We start from the raw sequence: 20,279 nt of genomic DNA, 5'->3' as shown, positions 1-20,279 counted from the left end.
CCGCCAATGCCCTAACTTTCTTGTAACGATGTGTCATGAATGTGTTAGTTTATTTATCTTAATCGCTGTGTAGTCTGATTTTTTGGTTCATTTTCTACTCCTTTCTTGAGTAAGAACTTCCCATGATACAAAGTAGTAACCTTCTCCAACCTGAAGGACTTTGTGATAGGTTGCAGGGGACAGTAGCAGGCTGCCTCAGGCCACAAGTAGTAGGAAGCCCCCACTCAAATAGCATTAAACAATAAGGAGCTGCGTTAGGGCTCCAGCTCCATTTCTCTGTCATTCGCTTTGCTCTTTTATTTTCCCCCTATGAATGACAGATTTTGTATCGATTTGTACAGATTTTGAGTAAGACATCAGGATACCGTAGATGTGAAATTCTAGGACCAGATCTCCGAGGATATAAGAAGGACTAAAAGGGGAGGGATGATTTGGTGAGAAAAATTCTGATGAGTTCTTGCTGTGCTGTGACTTCCCCCTCTCCCTGTGTGAGGGAAGCTGCAGCCAGCCTATTTCCCTCATGTCATGCCTCCAGGCTTCCAGAAGACCACTTGGGGAACTTGATAAGTGTGTCAGTAACTTGAAGAACTCTCTGGACTGTCATCTATTCTCACCTGGGAAAGACAGGCTGTGGACAGCTGGGGTGGCAGAGGTAGCAGTGTGACGCTCTACTGGAGCTGGTCAGCACACACAGAGGGTTGGTTCATAGGATGCGTTCATGTTTTCCACGGTCAGGTGTGGGACATTCAGAAGAGACAGTCCTCCTGCTTCCAGTCCAATAAAGCTGCCTAGAGGGGCAGAGGGATCCTCTCAGGAAGAAGCTGGAGGTAAAAGTCAGATTTGTAGGGACTGAGGAAGGAATTACAATACATCTGCCTAGAGCAGGAGAATTTCTGGAGAGAGGTCCTTGGTGAAGGTCACCTCCAAAGAGTTTGTAAAAATCCCAGTCCGAAATTAAGATCATGTATGTAATGTCTCAAAATCTTCTAATAGGAACTGTTCAATCAGGTTCCATTTTTTATTCCTTGCCAGTCAGAACTGTTTCAGGATCTCTCTCTATCACAGAATCAGCAAGTTGCTTGTAAATTCATTTCACTCTATTGGAGAAAGTTTGCAAGTGAGAGGTATTTTTTTCCCCTGCATTTTGTTCCATCCAAATGTCAAGACCTATTTGATTTTAAGACTCAAGAGATAGTGACTTCTACTTCTGGTCCCTTACCAGAAGTGCAGAATCACTGAGATTACCAGAGTGGTTAAAGTTTTCAGAAGAAACCTCTATTTAAACTACTCAGTTTTATATTTTCCTAAGCCTCTCCCAATACAAAGGTCCCTGTAGCCTTAGCCCAACCTGTGATAACTTCATTTTAGGGCAGATCAAAACACATTGGCTCCAAGCTCCAGTTCCCTCTCCCCAAGGACACCTGAGTGCAATTTTAAGGCCTTATATAACCCATTGGGTAGAATTAGTCTCACGGCTCCATCTAACTCCATGACTGGCTAGGAAATATGGGGGACCAAATGGAATGTTTGGTGGGTCTTACTCTCTCTGCCATCTAAGGGCATAATGGAGTCCATCATTCTACAAATATTTATTGAGCACATGCTGAATGGCATTGATACAAAGTACTGGGAAAACACGTGAGAGAAACAGTTCTAGATGGCATTGCTCTGAGGACGTTGTAGTTTTGGAAGAATCTCAGAGGCAGGAGATTGCAGTGTCCTGCATGCATTGACCTGTTATGAACCCCTCTGAGATACCACCTGAAGAGGGGGACACTGCATAGGGTCCTGCATGTGTAGGTAGGAATGGTCAGCTAGAAAAAAACAGAGAGTAAGTGCAAATGTGACCGTATTTATACACAGGCAGGAGATGTTTGAGGACATCAGAAATATATCTACATCTTCTAAAATTTTGGATGTAGGGAACACACAGCTGGGAAGGGATTACCATATTTTCCATGATATCAGAAAAAATCCTTGTGTCCATCTGGATCTCCTTTAAGATTTGGAGGGACTCCTCCCTTCCCAGAGGATACTGCTTAGGAAAACCTACCACCTTTCTGTAAAAGGAAGCAGTGATTTCAAATGCTGTTTAAATTGCCTACCCGGAAAAATGATTCAACTACTGCCCCATCAATTTACCTCTCCACCCGCTTCGTCTTCCTTTGTAACCTACCTTGGGATTTCTTTATTGACTCCTTTTGCTGACCCACATTTTCTTTTCTCCCTGCAAAATGTAATTAGCAATGCTAAATACTCGCAGCTCTGGTATGGCAGACCCGCTTTTGTTCCTACCAGCTGGGCAAGCATCAGGGTCGTGGGTGGACTGTTATGCGTTGAATTGTGTCCCCTAAAAAAGATCTGTTGAGGGCTTCCCTGGTGGCACAGTGGTTGAGAGTCTGCCTGCCGATGCAGGGGACACGGGTTCGTGCCCCGGTCTGGGAAGATCCCACATGCCGCGGAGCGGCTGGGCCCGTGAGCCATGGCCGCTGAGCCTGCGCGTCCGGAGCCTGTGCTCCACAACGGGAGAGGCCGCAACAGTGAGAGGCCCACGTACCGAAAAAACAAAACAAAACAAAAAAAAACAACTGTTGATGTCCTAACTCCCAGTACCTCAGGACGTGACCTTATTTGGAGATAGAGTCTCAACAACAGAGGTATTCAAGTGAAAATAAGGTCCTCAGAGTAGGCTCTGAGCCAATATCATCAATGTTCTTATGAAAAGGAGAAATTTGGACAGATGTACACAGAAAGAAGATGGCCATGTAAAGACAGAATTGTAGCATTGTGTCTACAAGTCAAGAACACCAAAGATTTCCAGCAAACAATATGAAGCTAGTAATAAGCAAGGAAAAATACCTCCTCTAAGGCCTTGCTGATCCCTTGGTTTCAGACTTCTAGCTTCCAGAATTGTGAGACAACAAATCCGTGTTGTTCTCAACCACTCAGTTTGCGATATTTAGTTATGGCAGCCCATACAAAGCTACTGCAGTCTGCGTATACCAATGCCAGTTATAAGTTCTTGTAATTACGTAATTTAATTAAATGTGTCAACCAAAGAATTCATGCAAGAAGGTGTAAGCTGAATGCTTTGAAAGACTTGATAGAAGTGAGTCTTTGAAAAACCTGCTATTGAAATAGATGTGGGGAAACAACTGTAATTTACTGGAAGAAAAACATGTAGGGTTCTGCCCTCAAATTGCTAAAAACAAATCTTTCATGATGCCTGGTGTGGTTCATGCAAGAAAGATGATATAAAGCTCTAGTCATCAGTCATATACTCAAATGAATGCCTTGAGTCTATAGAAAAGACTGGCAAACAAATATACATTTATGTATATCACTTAAAAGTAATTCTCTGCCTTGATTCTTTTGATTAATTGGTCATTTACACGCAGACTACATGAGTAAGAGGACCTCAACTGTATTGTTGTAGAGGGTTTGGAACGAGATATGAGTTCGAAACGTGGTTCAATGAGCTGTGCGTCTTGTGCCAGTTTCCAAATTTTTTCTAAGTTTTAGTGACCTCGTTTGTATAAAATGGGAATAATAATACCTATGAATCACATTGTGAAATTAAATGATATGATGTATTTAAATCGTCTAGCAGCATTAGATATTTTTCTGTCGAAAGTGGGAGAAAACTCAATCTACCATGGCTTAAACAGAAAGAGCGTGTATTGGCTTGTGACAATAACAGATTTCCAAAGGTAGCATTGGCTTCAGGCGGCGCCAGGCTCAGTTCCGTGAGTAATGTTCCAGAACCTGGTTTCTCTGTCTACATCAATCAACGACTCCTTGTTGGCTCAATCTTTAGACAGAATCTCCCTGACGGCTATAGAAGGCATTTTTTTCATATCCTCCCAAGTTCAAGACCCGTGACTAAGAGCCCCTGCTTTACTTTTCGAGCCCCATAAATTCCTTGGTTCTCAGTAGATTACATACCCACCTCTGTGTCAATCTCTATTCCAGAGGAATGCAATGATTTGATTTGGGAGGTCGAGGTCTTACGCGCCACATAAGGAATGTGGACTGAGTAGGGGAGGGGGCTTTCTCAAGAAACAGGAACAGTATCGAGAGCAAGGGAAAGGAGTTTGGGGCAGGTAGAAACACTAAATGTTCATACACTAGTTTTGAGGACGATGCCTCCTAAACAATCAGTATTAGCTACCTCTGTTGTGTCTTGCACCTCCGTCCCCTGACTCAGACTTCCCTTTTGGCTCTAGTGAGAGTGCTGACGTCATGAGGGCAGATGCTCTGCTCTTCCCTCTGCTTTCAAATTCTTGGCTGTGTATCCAACCAGCCTTCCAGACCAGACTGTGGCAAATCTCCTCTGGCGCTGTTCTTCTAACTGCCTTACCCGTCACCCCCACCCACCGTTCCACTCTAGATCTCCTTTAACGTTCAAGGTTACCCCTCAATTCTAGGATATCAGGATGCGGTAAAGTATTAACTTCATGATTTTTATGACTTTGTTCATTTAACTCTTAGCTTTATTCTTTGTCTTTCCAAACTCAAATCTTAATCTTGATTTAAGCCACATTCGGAAACGCATCTATCTCCTATCACTTGCATTGGGAAAATGGATTTTTCTACCACTTTTTCTTTAATTGTTTGGAGTAGATATCCACCCAGTGATCATAATTGGCCTTAAATCGAATACTGTGGTAGAAACTACTAATCAACCCAATATCTACTCTCCTGCTTTTGGTGCCCCAAATTTTAGCTGGGCACATGCTGCCCAGAACAGACCACATTACCACATCTCCTCTACAGCAAGATGTGGCCACGAGATTAAGTTCTAGTTGGAAGGATGTGATTCATACAATTTCCACATCATTTCCTTGAAGGACAAGGGTGGTCCCTCAACTTCTCATTTTCCCTTCCCCTTTGGCTTTAGTACCACTAATCTATTCTTGCCTGTTTCTCTTCATACAACCCTGACCAATTCAGCTCAGTTGTCCTCACTAGTTATCTTTCCTCTACCCATTCCTTCATATAAGTAATACCATCAGTTATAGTCTTGGTTCTCTTCTCGTCCATCCTGGAGTCCCACAGATTCCCAAGGCTTTTGTCATACACCATATCCTAATGACTTTCAAATGTGAACTGCCAGGGTTCATTTCTCTCTTGAGCTCCAACCCTCTATGCCCAGCTGCCTATCTTATTCCAGGTGATTTCCTAAACCTATCATTCTTCTTGTGTTCATTAGTTGAAATTCTTCTATTCAGAAGAATTTCCCCTCTTCAGCTGAAATATAATATGTAGAGAAAAGGCAGGTGAATGCTTATTTATTTATTTCTATTCTGTTTACAGAATACTTTGTTGGTGCCCTAACAACCCCCATAGGGGTCGGTGAATTTGTTTTAAGTATCACTATGCACAGCAAAAGAAACAATCCACCAATGAAAATGCAACCTTCAGAATGGGAGAAAAATATTTTAAAACCATATATCTGATAAGAAGTTAATATCCAAAATATACAAGGAATTCATACAACTCAATAGCAAAAAATACATAAATAATCCAATCCAAAAATGAGCAAAGGACTTGAAGACACTTTTCCAAAGAAGACACACAAATGGCCAACAAGTACCTGAAAAGGTGTTCAACATCACTAATCATCAGGAAATAGAAATCAAAACCACAATGAGATATCAGTCACTCCTGCTAAATTGCTGTTATCAAGAAGATAAGAGATAACAAGTGTTGGTGAGGATGTAGAGAAAAGGGAACCCTTGTGCACTGTGGACGGAAATGTAAGTTGATACAGCGTTATGGAAAATAGTATGGAAGTTCCTCAAGAAATTAAAAATAGAACTACCATATAATTCACTGTAGCATTATTCACAGTAGCCACGACATGGAAGCAACTTGTGTCCACTGATGGATGAAAGGATAAAGAAAAACAATTACATATGTATAATCATTATATATATGAATATTGTTCAGCCATAAAAAAGAAGGAAATCTTGCCATTTGTGACTGTAGATGGATCCTAAAGGCATCATGATAAGAGAAATAAGTCAGTCACAGAAAGACAAATACTGCACGGCATCACTTACATGTGGAATCTAAAGAAAAGCCAAACTCATAGAAACAGAGTAAAACGGTGGTTGCCAGTGGCTGAGGAGGTGATGTAGTCAAATGAGGTGATTGGTCAAAGGGTTCAAACTTCCAGTTATAAGATGAGTAAGTTCTGGGGATCTAATGTTCAGCTTGGTGACTACAGTTAACAATACTGTATTATGAACTTGAAAGTTGCTAGGAGAACAGATCTTAACTCTTCTCACCACACACAAAAGACCTAATTATGGGGAGTGATGGAAGTGTTAACTAACCTTATCATGATAATCATTTTACAAGATTTATGTATATCAAATCATCACTTTATACATGCTAAATGTATGCAATTTTATATGTCAATTATAACTCAATAAAGCTGGAAAGAAATTTTTTAAAGTATCACCATGAATTCATGGATTTTAATATACTTAATGCATTTTGGGTTTTTTTTGTTTTTTTTCCGGACGCGCAGGCTCAGCGGCCATGGCTCACGGGCTCAGCCGCTCCGTGGCATGTGGGATCTTCCCGGACCGGGGCACGAACCCGTGTCCCCTGCATTGGCAGGCGGACCCTCAACCACTGCGCCACCAGGGAAGCCCTACTTAATGCATTTTGATTCAATGTAGTCATTATTTTTCATATTTGTCTCATCTTTGGCCAGGTCAAATTGATGTCTGTGTCCTTTTAACATGACTCCAGCAGTCTTTGATAGCTCCCTTGCTTTCAAACATCATGAAATATCCCAAGTACATTTCTCGTATTCCCTGTCCCATATCTGGTTTCTTTTCAGAAGGAATAGTAATATGTGACCACAATCTAAGCACTAGAGGTATTCATTGCTAGTGGATTGTCATTATTTCTAGGCCTTTCTAGTGGACAGGGCTAGGAAATATGTATTTACTTAGGAAAAGAAAAATAAATAAATCCTGTACTTATAACAATATTTTTTATTGGAATAAAGATATCAAGTTTTTAATTCTTTGATTTTGTTTTTGCATCTCATTTTCTTATTGTGAAAAAAATTGCTTCCCAACAACACTAATGTAATTACTTGATTTTATCCCAATACACACACAGACATTAAATATTATATATATATAAACTATTGTAATAGCTTCAAAATAACAATATTAGTACAAATACAAACCAACTGAATTCAAGTTATGCTATCTTTGCGGGTGTTTTTTCCTTTAGATGTACAGTCAAAGTACAGGGCTTTGAAGTCATAATAATTTTTCTGAAAGGGGTGATACCACTAACTTTATGCAGTTAGGTTCATTTGTTCAAATTTTGCTTTAAACAGGTTTTTAAAAAGATATTTTAAAATTAAATTTTGACTTTTAATTATATGAAATAATACTTGTTTCCAAAATAAAAACAATAAAATCGGGTGGAGGTCTGGCTTCCATCCCTGTTTCCTTTCCTTTGTTCCTCCCTCATTTCCTCTAAATGATTAGATTTTATATTTTTCTAAAATATTAGCAAATACATATTCATCTCTCTCCCCCCTCCCATTCCTATACAAAATATAGCATATTATCCATTCCCTTCTGACTCTTTTTTTTTAATTAATTAATTTTATTTTTGGTTGCATTGGGTCTTCATTGCTGCGCGTGGGCTTTCTCTAGTTGCGGCGAGCGGGAGCTACTCTTCATTGTGGTGCGCGGGCTTCTCATTACGGTGGCTTCTCTTGTTGCGGAGCACGGGCTCTAGGTGCACGGGCTTCAGTAGTTGTGGCATGCGGGCTCAGTAGTTGTGGCTCACGAGCTCTAGAGCCCAGGCTCAGTAGTTGTGGTGCAAGGGCTTTATTGGTCCGCGGCATGTGGGATCTCCCCGGACCAGGGCTCGAACCGTGTGCCCTGCATTGGCAGGTGGATTCTCAAGCACTGCACCATCAGGGAAGCCCTCCCTTCTGACTCTTGGTTTGTTTGTTTGTTTGTTTGTTTGTTTTAACACTATATCATGGAGATCGACTGGCCCTGTGAAGAGATATTCATTATTTCTTTTTATAGCTGCACAGAGCTTCATAAAACAGATGCATCGTAATTTATTTGACTAGTCTGTAGTTAATATTTCAGTAAAACCCAGTCTTTACTAATACAAATAATGCCTATTTCATTTCATATTTGTAATTTTTTTTTTTTTTTTTTCGGTATGCGGGCCTCTCACTGCTGTGGCCTCTCCCGTTGCGGAGCACAGGCTCCGGACACGCAGGCTCAGCGGCCATGGCTCACGGGCCCCAGCCGCTCCGCGGCATATGGGATCTTCCCGGACCGGGGCACGAACCTGTGTCCCCCGCGTCAGCAGGCAGACTCTCAACCACTGCGCCACCAGGGAAGCCCCTGTCATTGACTTTTGGCGGTTTGAATATAATGTGTCTTGGAGAAAGTCTTTTTGCACTGAGGTGTTCTATTAGCTTCCGTGGACTTGTGTACCCAGTTCCTCCCCCAGGTTCGAGATGTTCTCAGTTATTATTGCTTTAAATAAACTCTGCTTCCTTCTCCCTCTCTTCTCCTTCTGGGATACCCATTACCCTAATGTTTTCCTTTCTAATGGAGTTCGATAGTTCTCATAGAATTTCTTTTCTTTTTAACTGTCTCTTCTCTTCTACCTGTATCATTTCTAGGTTTCTGTCTTTGAACTTGCTAATTCTCTTTTCCATATGGTCTGCTCTATTTCCAGTGCTTTCTGTTGTGTTCTTCACCTTATTTATTGAGTTATTCAGCTCCAGAATTTCTGTTTGGTGCAAGAGTTTCAACCTCTTTGGTAAAGTATTCCTTCTGTTCATTAATTTCATTCCTGAGTTCATTGAACTGCCTTTCTGAGTTTTCTTGTAGCTTGACTTTCTTCATGACAACTATTTTGAATTCTCTGTGAGTTAGCTCACAGTATTCCATGTTACCGTGGTTTTTCATGATGCTTGATGAGTTGTTCCTCAGCCAGTTTGTTTTACGTGACCCTAATGATTCAGCAGGTTAGTCATTAGGGGTCTTTCTTTTGTTTCCCAGTAGGTGGTGCTATAGCACAAGTTTTTGGTTTCTCTTACTTGAGCTGCCTGCTTGAGAATCAGCGCTTTCCACCCTCTACCAGCATTCTCAGAGCTGTTGCTTGGTGCTCTCATTGTGGTTGCTTGTGCCTCTGGGGTCATTGGTGCCTTTGCTGCTAGTGTCACTGGCAAAGCTGCTTGGGGCACCAAGATGGCGGTGCCTCTGCTGTATCTGGGGTCTCCTGCTGCTGTGAGGGGAGGTGGAGGGTGGGGGAGGAACCAGGGTTACAAGTGCCTCTACCATGATCTGGGTGGTTGGGTTTGCGGGCACAGCCACTGCAGGTGGGGGCCTGAGTTACAGGCACCTCCATGGCTGGAGGGACAGGGTTGCAGGCCCTGCTATTGCTGCTCTCTGGTTCCCTGTGGCTGAAGTCACCGCTGCAGCTGGGAGGCCAGTGTTGGTGAGCACTACCCCCAACGCAACTGGATTCTCTGGGGCTGCAGGTTCGACCTTTGCAGCCGGGGGTCTGGGGTCACAGACATCACCCTTTTTGTTTCCCTGGTTCCACCACTTCCATTTGTTCCATCCACCCACCTTTAGGTGTACAGATGTGTGGAATTCTCTGGCATCCTGATGTGTTTGGTAGAGGCACCTTTGTTGAGTTATGGATGTTTTACTGGTTGTAGATTGATGGGGAGAGGCAAAGGGAGCATCTCATAATGCCATGATGCGGACCAGTTTTTCTAGCTTCTTAGGGTTGAAACTCAGATTGTGATTTACACCATCTCTTTTAAAGCAAGTATTATTTAAAGCTCTAATTGCCCCCTAAATATCTCCAACTATTTCGGGGGTTTCCAGATATTTTTCTGTTATTTATTTCTAATTTAATTCCATTATTGTTAGAAAATATAATGCCTGATTTCAGTCTTTTAAAATTTATTGGGACTGGTTTCATAGACCAGCATATGGTTTATCTTGGTGAGCAAATCATGTACATTTAAAAAGAATGTATATTCTATAGAGTGCAGTGTTCTATGAGATACTAATAAGGTCAAGGTGGTTGATAATGCTATTCAGATATCCTGTGTCTTTACTAAATTTTAATCTAGAACTTAAATTGCTAAGAGGAGAAGGTTGAAAGCTCCAACTGTTATTGTGAATATTTGTCTACTTCTCTTTTCAGTTCTGTCATTCTTACCAGACTTCAGTTGATGTCTGTAGTCAGTTTTTGAGGCTTAGATAGCTCAAAAATTTGCTCCACACATGTGTTTCAGGTGCCAGCTGGAAATATGGGCAGTTTATACACAGAATTTGGTCTTCTACCTGACTCTGCTCCTTCTTGGGATTTCCTTTTTGGACGTCCTCCTACTTTCCAGCTGTTGTAGTTGTCCCATACTCTGTCTTCTGGTTTTTCAAGCCAGTAAGACTGAGGGTGACAACTGGGGCCTGTCCTCAAGTGAAAATCCATAAAAATGGAAAACTCACTGAGTCCCATTTCTTTCTCACAAGCATTGACTCCTCTCCAGTATATGCCTTTTTTGGTGTTCTTCTGTATCTTCAGGGGCTTATTTTTTTCTATTTGGTTCATAGTTTTCAGTTTTTGCCTTGGTTCAATGGGAAATACTCAGCTATTATTGGAAGCAGAACCTGTTATTTTCCTACTAATCTCTATAGGATCTGTACTGATTTCTCTCATTCCTGGTACTGGTAATTTGCGACTCTCCCACCTTCTTTTTGGCTGCTCAGTTAAACTAGAGGTTCACCAATTTTACTAAACTTTTAAAAGAACCAGCTTTTATATTCAGTCGATTTCCAAAATTGTCTTTATTTCCTTTTCTACTATTTTTGTTTTCCCCTGATTTCTTAAAGTAGAAGCTTAAATAATTTAATTTAGACTTTCCTTCTTTCCTAATATAAACATGCAAAGTTATAATTTTTCCCTCTAAGCACTGCTTTAACTGCATTCCACAGCTTTTGATATGTTTTAAAATTTTTATTCAGTTCAAAATATTTTTCAGTTTCCCTTGTGATTTCTTCTTTGACCCATGGGTTATTCAGAAATATGTTGTTTAATTTCAAAATACTTGGAGTTTTCCCAAATAGCTTTCTGATACTGATTTCTAATTTAATTATATTATGGTTAGATAACATACTGTGCATGATTTCAATCTATTTAAATTTATTGAAACTTGTTTTATGAACCAGCATAATAATGGGTATTCTGTACACTTATAAAAGTATATTTTGGTTTTTGTGAAGGGTTTTATAAACATCAGTAGGTCAAGTTGTCACCCACTGTAATTGTTGATTTTTCTAATTCTTCTTTCAGTTTTTGTTTCATATATATCAAACCTCTGCTATAAGTTACATACAAGTTTAGGGTTATTATATCTTCTTGATGATCTAACCCCTTTATCATTATAAAACATCCCCATTTTCAACAACCAGCATATTTGAACTGATACAGCTTTATAACAAAACTATAGTAGATCCATGCAATTTCCCATAAAAAACATATAGAGCAAGCATAGACTTTGGATTAAAGGTGACATTTTGTTAGAGATTGCAAAGAACTTTTCCAGGTTTAAAACTGAGGGAATTACCATGGAATTTCTTATAAACAAACTAGTCAGGACTCAATTTCATGATGATAGTATGTAAGATAAGTAAGAAAGGACATTCATTCCAACCTAGCTAATGCTAATTTTATTAGTGTCTTTGTGGTAAATATTGTCTAGTTTGCACTTATTTTTATGACAAGATGTAATGGCCTGCTCAATTATTTTCTCAAAGTATCTGTGTCAAAATTTTCCCTGTTTTCTTTCAATAGCTGGATACTTCCTTAACATGCTAAGTGATAGGTACCTCAGTCCCCACAACTAGCTACATACGTAGTGGGAAAATTCTAGCAATATCCCATTAAAGGTAGGAATAAGACAAGGAAGCTCACTGTCTTCACTATTATTAAATATTTTTACTGGAAATACTAGCTAATGCAATTAGATATGAGAAATTAGAGGTAGAAAATTTGGAAAGGATTAGGTAAAACTATAACCATTTCAATGATATGATTTGCAATCCTAGAAAATCTAAGAGAATCAACTCCAAACAGTAAGGCATCGTAGTAATAACTAACATTTTTGAGCACTAACATTACCATCTCTATTTTAACTCAGTTAATCATCATACTATCTATCAGAAAACGATAAGAAAATGTATTAGATATCCCTAGAAGAAGTTCAGAAGGAGGGTGAGTTCCAGGTTTGGAATGATAGTCCATCACTTCATGCAGTGGTCCTCAGCATCAGCTTTATTCCCTTGGGGCTGCCAAATGGCTGCCAGTGTCAGTGTTGGGCTAGAAGTTTCCATGTCAAGAGGAGAATGTGTTGGAAACTTTCTCGTAAGCATGAATCAATACCATATCAATACCATAGATAGTACATGTATATAATCTAGTTTTCTAATGCAGATGTGTGAGCAAGAATTTGAAGACCACTGCCTTGGACTAAACTTGGTTAGTCTGGTTATGGAACACATCAAATTTAGGTGACTCACTAATTGTGAGACTCATTGATTTGTGGAGGAAAGGTACTTGTGAGATAGGCTGGAAACTGGGACCCTTTACTGGAGTGCTTGGTCTCATTTTCTGGAGCAATAGAATACAAAGAAACTATAAGGGACTAAAAATAACTGCACACATGTGCAGTTGGGGCAATTATGAACAATAAGATACAAAAAGTCCACAAACCGACTGCCACTTCTGAGGTGCTGTGAGCAGAAGAAGGGTACTGCTCATGATCCCTGCACACAGCACCACCAAAGGGGTGGGCAGACCACCTAAACTATGCCTCCTGCCCAGCGCATGGACCTGGCCTCCTTGTTACCCCATTTAAAGACCCAAACGGCTCATTCTGCTGCACCTGTTTCTTGTTTTCACTCCTTCCTGCTGCAGCAGGAGCCCCACAAAGCCTTGCCTAGAATTCTCCTCTGGCCTCTACCAATTTCTACTGATTAAAGAGTCTAAGGGCCTGGGTCGTAGGTTAACACTCCAAGCTTGACATTGAAAAAGTAAAGGATGACGTTATTACTAGTGACGATAGCAATGGAATGATCAAGATGAAAACAATAATAACTAGCGTTTATTGAGCACTTACAAAGTGCCAGACTATTCTGAGCGCTTTACATGCTCAGGACAAATCTATTAGGTAAATACTACTATTAATCCATTTTACTAGTAAACTCCATGCGAACAGAGAACATTAGTTTTTTTTTCTCAGCAATGCATTACCTGGAGCACAGTAATAATTTAATAAATATTTAATGAATAAAAAAATGAGTATTGCCAAATTTCTCAGCCGAATAGGGCAAGATGAACTTTAATGCCAGAGCCGGGGTCATATGGCCCGGGGTTTCGCATACTTGGAGGTGAACCAAAGCACCAGATCCCTGCGAAGGACAACACGAAACAGCGGTTTAAATTTCCTCGGCAACCGCTGCTGGACTGAATTTATGTTGCAGGCTAACGGGGCGCAGAAAACAAAAAACGGAGATTTGAGGAGACAAACGTCCTCCCGGCTGGCGTACGAGCTTCCGTGAAGCCTGGCCGCTAACTTAATTTCAGCGCGGGACCCGGTACTGGAGAAATCCGCACTCCTCCAGCTACACTCGCGTCCCGACTCTCTAGCCGCGCGAGGAGGCTACGCCGGAAGTCTCGACTGCTCCTCGAGGAGTGTGGCCACCCGCCGGCTTTTACCCCACCCACTCCCCACGCCCCACGTCCGGAAGGAGTCGGCACGCTTGCCGCGGCGTGATACTTCTACGGAGGACAGGTTAGCGTCCCCGCGGGAGATAGAGTCGGGTCCCTTTACACCCCAGAAGCTTTTGTTCCCGTAGTCCTGAAGGCCGCGTTTGCACGCCGGGTGGGCTGCTGCAGGGGGAGCCCCTCAGGGGCCACCTTGCTGTCGTCGCCGGGTCGCCACCTCCCGCAACAGCGTGGTTGGCGCCTGGGGGCCCGTGGTGGGCTTAGCGCCTCGGGATGCTACAAGGTTCCCCTCCCCCGCCCCCCTTTGTCGCTAATGGTGGCCTAGCCCTGTGGTCCTTGCTAAGCGTTCCCAGGAGCACATTTGCGAAGAGGTGGGGTCCTGTCGAAGAGGTGGAACTGGGCATTTTGTCGGTGGTCCCAAGTTACAACAGTCTGAGGAGGACCTTGCCCAGATGATTGTAGAAAGGAATTTTCTGGCTCGGTGGTCTTAATAGTTTTTGTCTCGTCACATTTGAGCTCCATATAGGGGCTGACGATAGAAGTGATTTTCAGTGTAAGTGATTTTCAGGTGTTTGTGTAAGTGTGTGTGATAGTCTGTGCCTGTGTGTGTGTGAGAGAGAGAGAGGGAGGGGGGAGAGAGCACGAGCGCTCGGTAGCTGTGTGTAATTTTAAAAATCCATAAATATATTTTGCTTCTCCTGGTCTCTTCCCCTAATTCCTCCTTACTCTCACCTGAGGGGTGTTTCTCTACTTCACCTTTGGATAGCAGTAGCAATTCTCTACCTAGGCTTTACACATTTAAAACACAGATCTGACCGTGTTAATCCTCTGCTTAAAATCTTACCGCTCTTTCCATTGTTTCAGGATAATACAAATTCCCTAGGCTGGCTTCGAGACCCTTCAAGGTCTTGATTCTGCTGAGTTTTTCAGCCTCATCTCCTTTCATGGAAGCACACACACTGTTTGTCCCCTGTCATGCCAACCTGCAGTAGTTTCATCTCTTTGGCTATGACAAGGTTTTATAATGGGTTACCCACATTTGGTAATTTATTTTTTCCATTCAGTCAAGATTTATTGAATTCCTGATATTGAGGGCACTGTTTTAGGAGCTGGGGATATAATGTGGAAAAAAAACCCAACCCAACCTATAGTCCTTTTGAAAAATAACAGCTTGACTGAGATATAGTTCACATACCATAGAATTATAAAATACACATAAATTTTTAGTGCATTCACAAAGTTGTGCAACCAACACCCCAATCAATGTAAAAACATTTTCATCACTTCCAAAAGAAGCCCTGTACCCATTAGCAGGCTCTCCTGATTTCCTCCTTACCCCACCCCACTCGTAGACCTAAGGAACTATTAATCTACTGAATATATATTCAGTTATTCTGGACAACTCATATAAATGAAATCATGAAGTATGTGACCTTTTTTGATTGTCTTTCACTTAACATTCATGTTCATCCATGTTGTAGCATGTATCAGCACTTCATTCCTTTTTATTGCTAGATAATATTTCATTGTATGGCTATACCACGATTTATTTATCCATTGGTCAGTTGATGGACATCTGGTTTGTTTTGGCTCTTACAAATAATGTTACTGTGAACATTCATGTACAGGTTTTTGTGTGAACGTCATGATTTCATTTCTCTTGGGTATATACCTAAGAGTAGAATTGCTGGGTTGTATGGTAATTCTACGTTTAACATTTTGCGGAAATGCCAGACTTTTTTAAAGCAGTTGCACCATCTTATATTCCTGTAAGCGGTGTATGAAGGTTCTAATTTCTTCCCATCCTTGCCAACAATTGTCATTATCTGCTTTCTTTTTTTTTTTTTCCTTAAATTCTAGCCATCCTAGTGGGTGTGAAGTGGTATCTCATTGTGGTTTTGATTTGTAGTTCCCTGATGCCTAATGACAGTTAAGCATCTTTTCATGTGCTATTGGCCATTTGTATATCTTCTTTGGAGAAATGTCTATGCATATTCTTTGCCCATTTAAAATTTGGCTGTTTGCTTTTTATCATTGAGTTGTAAGAGTTCTTTATGTATTCTAGGTCCAAGTCCCTTATCAGATATATGACAGTTATGTGGATTATGCTGTAGTTCCTGTAAATGGAAAACACATGAGGTTAATTTTTACTCTTCCTAGAGACCATGTTATAGATCTGCGGAGTAATTTAGAGTGAATTACTATGTGTGAAATACTGGGCCCAGGAAAACTGATGGGAAGAACCTGTGAGCAGCATTTTAAGATTTGAAAAATGCAGCAAGTGGAAACAGTTTATATAATTTTCCCATTCCCTACTGAGTTTTGTCTTTTCCGTATTGATTTGTACGAGTTCTTTGTGTAGAGATATTAACCTATTGACTGTTAGATATGGGGCAGATATTTTCAGTCTATTTGCTTGTAAACTTTGTTTTTGTATCTTTTACTATGCTAAAGCTTTACGTTTTTGTATAGTCAAAGACTGTCAGTCTTTTCCTTTAAAAGGCTTCTGGGGTACTGATGTAGTTTGGGATATACTATTATTAAATGATGGGAGTTACAGAAACCGACACAGTAGTTCCCTGCTTAGTGTGACATCTGAGTCCATGGTACTGTATTTAACTTTACAGGCAGGCCTTATTTTATTGTGCTTCATTCTGTTGTGCTTCGCAGTTACTGTGCTTTTTACAAATGGAAGGTCCCTGGCAAACGTGCATCGAGCAAGTCTATTGGTGCCATTTTTCCAACAGCGTTTGCTCACTTGGTGTTTCTGTGTCACATTGTGGTCATTCTCACAACATTTCAAACTTTTTCATTATTATTTGTTATGGTGATCTGTCATCAGTGATCCTTGATGTTACCATTGTAATTGTTTTGGGGTGCTGTGAACCGTGCCCATATAAGACAGTGAACTTAAATGAGAAATGTTATGTGTGTTGTGACTGCTCCACCAATTGACCGTTACCCCGTTTCTCCCTCTCCTTGGGCTTCCCTATTCCCTGAGACACAACAATATTGAAATTAGGCTAATAACCCTGCATTGGCCTTTAAGTGTTCAAGTGAAAACAAGTATTGCACTTCTCTCACTTTAAGTCAAAAGCTAGAAATGACAAGCTGGTGAGGAAGGCGTGTCAAAAGCCTAGATAGGCTGAAAGCTAGGCTTCTTGCACAGAACAGTTAGCCAAGTTGTGAATGCAAAGGAGAAGTTCTTGAAGGAGATAAAAAGTGCTACTCCAGTGAACACACAAATGATAAGAAAGCGAAACAGCCTTATTGCTGATATGGAGAAAGTTTTAGTGGTCTGGATAGAAGATCTAGCCAACCACAGCACTCTCTTAAACCAAAGCCTAAATTCAGAGCAAGGCCCTAACTCTCCTCAATTCTGTGAAGGCTGAGAGAGGTGAGGAAGCTGCAGAAAAGTTTGAAGCCAGCAGAGGTTGGTTCATGAGGTTTAAGGAAAGAAGCCGTCTCCATAACAAAAGTGCAAGGTGAAGCAACAAGTGCTGATGTAGAAGCTGTAGCAAGTTATCCACAAAATCTAGCTAAGGTAATTAATGAAGGTAGCTACACTAAACTGGATTTTCAACATAGATGAAACAGCCTTATCTTGGAAGAAGATGCCATCCAGGACTTTTATAGTTAGAAATCAATGCTTGGCCTCAAAGGACAGGCTGACTCTGTTAGGGGCTAATGCAGCTGGTGACTTTCGGTTAAAGCCAGTGCTCATTTACCATTCCGAAAATCCTAGGGCCCTTAAGAATTATGCTAAATCTACTCTGCCTGTGCTCTTTAAGTGGAACAACAAAGCCTGGATGACATCACATCTGTTTACAATATGCTTTACTGGCTGTTTTAAGCCCACTGTTGAGACCTACTGCTCAGAATAAAAGAGTCCTTTCAAAGTACTGCGGCTCACTGACAATGCACCTGGCCACCCAAGAGCTCTGATGGAGATGTACAATGAGGTTAATGTGGTTTTCATGCCTGTTAGCTATTCTGCAGCATATAGATCAAGGGGTAATTTCGACTCTCAAGTCTTACTATTTAAGAAATACATTTTGTAAGGGTAGAGCTGCCAGAGATAGTGATTCCTCTGATGGACCTGGGTGAAGTCAATTGAAAACCTTCTGGAAAGGATTCACCATTTTACTTGCCATTAAGAACATTGATGATTTATAGGAAGAGGTAAAAATATTAACAGGAATTTGGAAGAAGTTGATTCCAAACCTCATGGATAACTTGGAGGGGTTCAAGACTTCAGTGGAGGATATAACTACAGATGTGGTGGAAAGAGCAAGAGAGCTAGAATTAGAAGTGGAGCCTAAAGATGTGAGTGAACTGCTGTGATCTCAGAATAAAACTTTAGTGGATGAGGAGTTGTTTCTTATGGATGAGCAAAGAAAGTGGTTTCTTGAGATGGAATCCACTCCTGGTGAAGATGCTGTGAAGATTGTTGAAATGATAATAAAAGATTTAGAATATTACATAGACTTAGTTGATAAATCAGTGGCAGGGTTTGAGAGGATTGACTCCAATTTTGAAAGAAGTTCTCCTGTGGGTAAAATGCTGTCGAACAGCATTGCCTGCTGTAGAGATCATTTGGAAACGGGAGAGTGAATCGATGTGGCGGACTTCATTGTTGTCTTGTTTTAAGAAATGGCCACGGCCACCCCAGCCTTCAGCATCCACCACCCTGATCAGTCAGCAGCCACCAACACCAAGGCAAGACCCTCCACCAGCACGAAGATTACAACCGTCTGAAAGCTCACATGGTGGTTAGCATTTTCTAGCAATAAAGTATTTTAAAATTATGTACATTGGCTTTTTTTAAGATACGATGCTATTGCACACTTAATAGACTGCAGTATAGTATAAACATAACTTTTTTTTTTTTTTTTTTTGCGGTACGCGGGCCTCTCACTGTTGTGGCCTCTCCCTTCGCGGAGCACAGGCTCCGGACACGCAGGTTCAGCGGCCATGGCTCACGGGCCTAGCTGCTCCGCGGCATGTGGGATCTTCCCGGACCCGGGCACGAACCCGTGCCCCCTGCATCGGCAGGCGGACTCTCAACCACTGCGCCACCAGGGAAGCCGTAAGCATAACTTTTATAGGCACTGGGAAACCAAAAAATTTGTGTGACTCATACTTTATTGCAATGTTCGCTTTGTTGTTGTGTTCTGGAGCCGAACCCACAGTATCTCCAAGGTGTGCCTATAGAGCATTCATTGTTTCGGACACTTGTGCCTCCCTCTCTCTCTGCCTTGAAAAATATGCTAAAATCTGCTTCAGCTTTATTGGTTCATTTAATTTTCTATTTCAAACGGACTCCTAGAAGTTATTTCCTTATTCTCATCGTCATGTTTAGTCTACTGCATTAGATTTGTGAGAGCTGTATTGTACAGTTGGTCATCAAATAGTAGGTACTTATTACATGCCAGCAGAAGTTTATTTGAAGATTTTATGTGTGCAGAGCTTGAATGTAACTGCTGGTTCTGTATTGATTGGGGCACGCTGGGAACAGTAGTTTTATAAAATCCTGTTAATGTTATTTTAGTGTTTGTTTTTCTCATTTCATTGGTTTAAAGGTAGTAGTAATTCAGGTATTTTTAGGGTCTCTGAACATTTTGAGTAACTGAGGAGAGCTATATACTGTAGCTCCTTAGAAAATTTGCATTTCTTTTTACATGCAATATCTAGGGCTTCATCGTTTCCCTATGGCCTGATTTGTTAGGAGGACTCTGTGTTTCTTGCTTTAGTGTTTGTTTTTTTTAAATTGTGGTAAAATGTACAGAACATGAAACTTAGCATTCTAACCATTTTAAGTGTACAATTCATTGACATTAAGTACATTCACGTTGTTGTGCAACTATCACCACCGTCCTCTCCAGAACTTTCATTTTCCTAAACTGAAACCCTGTATACCTGTTAAATAATAACTCCCCATTCCCCCCTCTCTCCAGCCCCTTGTAACCACCATTCTACCTTTTGCCTCTGGAATCATAAAATATTTCTCCTTTTGTGTCTGATTTATTTCATTTTGTATAATGTCTTTAAGGTTCATCCATATTGTAGCATATTGCAGAGTTTTCTTCCTTTTTAAGGGTAAATAATATTCCATTGTATGCATATATCATATTTTGTTTATCCATTCATTAGTTCATAGACATTTGGGTTGTTTACATCTTTTGGCTATTATGACTAGTGCTTCTATGAACATTGGTACAATTATCTCTTTGAGCTCTTTTGAGTGTGTACCGTAAGTGGAATTGCTGGGTCATAGGGTAATTCTCTGTTTAATATTTTGAGGAACATTCATATGCTTCAGTGTTTTTTGTCATTCACATAAAATATGAGATTTAAATAAAATGTGTAACTTAGGCAAGTATTAATTACCACATTTACCTTTCTAAAACTATAAATTCAAAGAGCCATCTCCTAGTTGAAGGGATGTAGGGGTTTTTGTCTTA

The 20,279-nt window shown here is 40.8% G+C and overlaps 1 protein-coding gene across 3 annotated transcripts in view; it reads left to right on the top strand.

Annotated features, from left to right (window-relative positions):
* Positions 1–13,793: 13,793 nt before the first annotated feature.
* The window catches only part of LOC101285567 (cytochrome c oxidase assembly factor 1 homolog), a 101,512-nt gene continuing 95,026 nt past the window's right edge, over positions 13,794–20,279 (top strand). Inside the window, exon 1 of one of the 3 annotated variants that reach the window (XR_007479132.1) lies at positions 13,794–13,882. The gene's annotated coding sequence lies outside the window, so the exon portion shown is untranslated. The remainder of the gene's footprint in view (positions 13,883–20,279) is intronic. The other 2 variants (XR_007479130.1, XR_007479129.1) reach the window with 2 other exon arrangements.

This window comes from Orcinus orca, chromosome 9, assembly GCF_937001465.1.
Source record: "Orcinus orca chromosome 9, mOrcOrc1.1, whole genome shotgun sequence".
Lineage (NCBI taxonomy): Eukaryota > Metazoa > Chordata > Mammalia > Artiodactyla > Delphinidae > Orcinus > Orcinus orca.
This window is presented reverse-complemented; position numbering and strand designations above follow the sequence as displayed.